At 34.1% G+C, this 4,842-nt stretch overlaps 1 pseudogene; it reads left to right on the forward strand.

Annotated features, from left to right (window-relative positions):
- The first annotated feature begins 2,073 nt into the window (after positions 1-2,073).
- LOC136816573 (U6 spliceosomal RNA) lies at positions 2,074-2,151 on the forward strand (annotated as a pseudogene).
- Positions 2,152-4,842: the final 2,691 nt, after the last annotated feature.

A 4,842-nucleotide genomic window follows, 5' to 3' on the forward strand; every position in this document is an offset into this window, starting at 1 on the left:
AAAGTATGAAGACAAATCACGACAAATTTTTATGTGCTTGTTACAAGACATTAATTTCTGATTGGTTCGAATTTATTGACACTAATAAAGTTATTAGCTGTAAGTTGTAAAGCAACTAACATGGGAATAAAATCACTTGAACTTTTTCAAGTAATCACTCTTGTTTTGACTGCACTGATATAATTTTGCAACCCATGCATTACTTTCACAGAGGAGGTTTCAAGGCTGGCGAAGGAGCTGATACTTTTTGTGTTTGGATTGATTGACAAAATTAAGCATAAATTTCATAAGGTTTTTATATTTCTTTTAGAACCTTGCGGATGAAAAGCTTTATGAAAAAACAAACAAAACCGGAATGAAGATTTCCGCAATCGTATAGAACTTTGTCATTCGAAGTAAGTTTTATTCATTAATTTTATCTGAGGAATATCGTCAGTTCATCAAATACAATCCAAAACGCCAGTTGTTAACACCAACCCCTTTAACAACGGACCTTTATTTTGACCTTACGCCATTAAGGGATACTGAAAATCTAGTGAAAACGATCAAATATTTAAAACAACTTCTTTACTTAACTACTGTAAGTCTATATATTTTTGCGGGTACTAAATTTTCGAGTGTACTTAATTTTGCGAACTTTTAGGCAAAACTTCGCGAAATTTAGTACTCTTTAAATTTTTCAAAAACAGGGCATCACGAATTTGAATACACCGGAAGATTTTATAAATAAGCCAAAATTGCAGAACTTTTGAAAATAGAAAAACAAATTTTTTTTTAAGGAATTAGTGATATTTTGTTACAATCTCGATATTATTTTATATGTTATGTTTCAAGTAAAACCAGTCTTTTTTTGTTTCAAACCTTTTCTTAAAAAAAATCAAATTTAGTGAATCGCGAAATTAAATACAGGGAAAAATTCCAGAAAGTTGCAATCGCGAAATTTAGTTCTCACAAAGAACGCTTCTCGGAAAAAATTTCGCAATTCGCGTTAATTTAGTACCTGTACAGACACACTTAAGGTATTATGGATCAAAGTTAAGAGGCTGTATACTTTTCCTGAAAAAATTCGTTGCCATTAGAAAAAACACGTTTCTTTATAAGAACATCCAAAACTTTATGAAGACTTCCTATGTTATTAACTTTTTGGTAATTTAAACCTAAAATGTTTTCAAAACATCTCAGAATTTTTTTAACTTTGTCTCGATATATTGGCGACTAAAGCCTTGTGTTCTTGTATTTTATAAAAAATATGTGTAGTTCTGCAATTCGGACTAGGTCGAAACTGCTGGAAATGAACTATCATCTCTTTTATTGCTCTCTTCTGTTTAGAAAATGGAACTCATCTCCTCTCTATGATTGGTTATCCTTGCACATGATTGGTCAATGCTAAGTTATCCTTGCACATAATTGGTCAATGCTAAGTTATCCTTGCACATAATTGGTCAAAGCCAAGCCATCCTTGCACATGATTGGTCAATGCTAAGTTATCCTTGAACATGATTGGTCAAGGCCAAGCCATCCTTGTACATGATTGGTCAAAGCAAAGTTATCCCTTTTATGATTGGTCAAAGCCCACTCATACTTTTCACAATTGGTTAAAGCCAACCCCTTTTTGCACACAATTGTTCAAAGACGAACACATCTCTGTAGCTGATCGGTTAAAAATATAGATACTTATTGGTTTGTAGTCATTTTGGCTGAGATTGGTGTCGTTATTTCAATAGAAAGATGATCGAAAATATCCGGTATCGGAGATTTTAGTTTTTATTTTGATGGTTTTTTTGACATTTTTTCAACATCCATTTCAAGTACATGATTTCAGAATTAGACGTTATTGAATAACTAAAACATGTTAGAAGAAATTGAAAAGTCTTTGTTCGTTTTGGTAGATTTTATATTTTTCTGACGTAGATGATCGACCCCATGGGAGGCTTAGTATTCGAGATTTAATGCTTTAAAATTGACGAAGGTGTTGTCCCTGGTCCATTTCAATTCGTGAATCTTAATGCTAGCAGAATTTAAAGAGGCTAGCTGCAGAAACATTTCTTTAATGAAGATTATGGCTAGTATATCGTGTTCTCTCCGGAGACACGTATATTAAAATTAAAATTGGAACGATACAGAGAAGATTAGCATGGCCCCTGCGCAAGGCCGGGGGGAGGATCTTTGAGTCGATGGGGGGACGAACGAAAAATATGACGTGGAAAAGGGGAAGGAAGGGAAGGGGAGGAAAAGGGAAAGGGAGCGGGAAAAATTCACAATCGGCATCGAAATGCGGAAAAAATCCAAAAAATGGGGCAAATTATCATCGGCATGTTTTCTCCTGTTTTTGATGACGTCCTTTTCTTGGCTTTTGTTGCATTTAGCATTAACCTAGCTGGAGTGGACCAGTTAAAACTTGCCACACGGTAGGTTATAGATTTTCATCAAGCACAGCATTTTTACCGTGTATAACACGTCACGGACCAATAGTCGGAACCATTCTAAAAATTAGAATCTTTGGCTGAGACCCATTTTTTACGTTTCAATCGAAAAAATACCTTAATATGTTTTTGTCTTGTCATTTTAAACACAGGCATTATCCCCTGGTGGAATTGACTCTCTTAACTACAAGCAGGGGGATTTGTATTTTGTGTTGTTGGTCGAAAGATCTAGAAAAATAGACATGGAGCTAAAAACAGTGTAAAAGAGGTCACGTGATCAAAACGGTCACGTGACCATTATAAATTTCTAGTCTTTTCACGAAGAAGCCATTTTGTCATTTAATTATTTCATTTTCGTTTTGTTTTTCGTAAATCTCACATCGTAAATAAAAAAACAAACGAAGCTATTTACAGTTAAAATAAAGACCTCACATATATTAAAAATATTATAAATAAATGAATAAACTGTACAACTACAAAACACTACATAGAGAAAGAGTTACATGAAAGGATATAAATGATAAACGATAACAAACAAAATCACCACACCAATGAATACAAATAAACAGTTAGAAAGATAAACAGGCCACTTGGAAGAAGAAGGAGGAACAAATTGAACATTTACATCATCAACGACAACAGGAACGACAACAGGAACGTCAACAGCAGGAACAACCACAGGAAGAAGATCAGGAAGAGTAGGAGGAAGAACAGGAACATCTGAAAGAATATCTGGAAGGACAGCAGGGACAACAGCAGGGACAACAGCAGGAACAGGAGGCAGATCAACAGGAACGGGAGGAAGGACACGAGGAGCAGGAGGAACGAACAGGAACACAGGATCAGACATATTTAGGTGGCCTGTAATGTACACAGCAGGTCCGTTAGAAGAGTAAAAGAGGAAGGAAGATAAAATACAGGAGAAGAAAAATTACACTTCACTTTCACTTGCGTGCCTCTACGAACTCGGGTGGCGAGAGCATAGGGTGACCGGCAATTGTACTGTCACGGCGTTGTCTAAAATTTACTAAGGCTTTTCACTGTCAGCTTGTTTTGACCTTTCCAACGATTTAAAGTCTAAGGCGGAGTTAGAGGATACTACGTTAAATATAAACAAATTATCAAAAGTGTCAAAAATACCCTTATAGGTGATAAATCGGACAAAGATAAAAAACTCAGCAAACCAGAACAAAACGACCCCAAAACGAAACCAAAATTACGACAAAAAACCAAATCAGGACAACCACAACCGAACAAAAAAAAACCACAAAAGCACCAAACAGTATTTTTACAGGACATACATCACGCCCCCCTCTCTAGTCGCCAGAATAGGTGACTGGTCTTGGTCTGATTCTTGCTGCTCTGATTTCATTTTATTATTTTCTGTAAAGAAAAAGAACGAACAGAAATATATGGTCAAAGTGATTTTCCAAAAAGTCGCGTGACCATTGAAAAATTACTAATCTTTGGCGAGAGGCCTTTTGGAGGGGCAGAAAAGAACAGAAGGCATTTTCTTTTTCATAAACTATGTACAAGATTACAAAACCAGAAAGATGTAAAACAAAAATTATAGAACAAAAAGAATAAAACAAGAAGTAAATTTAAAACAAAAAATGTCAGAAAAAGAAAATGTTAAAACAAAAGAATGTAAAACAAAAGAATGTTAAACAAAAGAAGGTAATATGCTTCTTTAAATAAGTCACGTGATCACTTTCACTTTCGTTTCCAAGAGATCAGAAATTTACTAAGTCTTTTCACTGAGAGCACATTTTTTGACAATTTGCAATCCACTTTCACTTTCGATTTGGACTATGCACAAAATAAAAGCTGAAACTATGTAACACTAAGGTTATGTACAGTTAAAAATAGTCCTAGATATATGCAGTCATATTAACATTTAAATACACTATAGAACACTATATAGAGTTAAAAAGCTTTATGATAAATCTCACAAACAAGGATATATTCATTATATGTTTGTTCATTTGATTATCATAAATCAGTTCAATCTTTAGATTTGAGAGAGTCTATAATAGTAGTAGACATTTAGACTGAGAACTGTCAATGTCACTTCGACGACAGATGAGATTTACATAATATGGTTTATGAAATACCTTATAAGTGTAAATATGTTTATCATACGTATGCTTATGTTTGAGTAATAAATCTAACCCTGCAAAGAAGATCATCATTCACAATATCCATCCCACCATACAGTTAAGTACAGGAGACAGAAATGTGGAATTAAAAACGTTTTCAACAACAACCCACTAGAAAAACGAACCAAACCCTGAAAACGAGAAAACCAAGAAATTTGTTCTGTTTGTTTTAAAAGACCCACTTTTATTCAATTTCAGACATTCAAAATGCGAAAAACAAGAGAAAAGGAAAAAAACGAAAAAAAAAAACTAAAAAAAAA

The sequence above is a fragment of the Clytia hemisphaerica genome, unplaced genomic scaffold, assembly GCF_902728285.1.
Source record: "Clytia hemisphaerica strain Z4C2 unplaced genomic scaffold, Clytia hemisphaerica genome assembly, whole genome shotgun sequence".
Classification (NCBI taxonomy): domain Eukaryota; kingdom Metazoa; phylum Cnidaria; class Hydrozoa; order Leptothecata; family Clytiidae; genus Clytia; species Clytia hemisphaerica.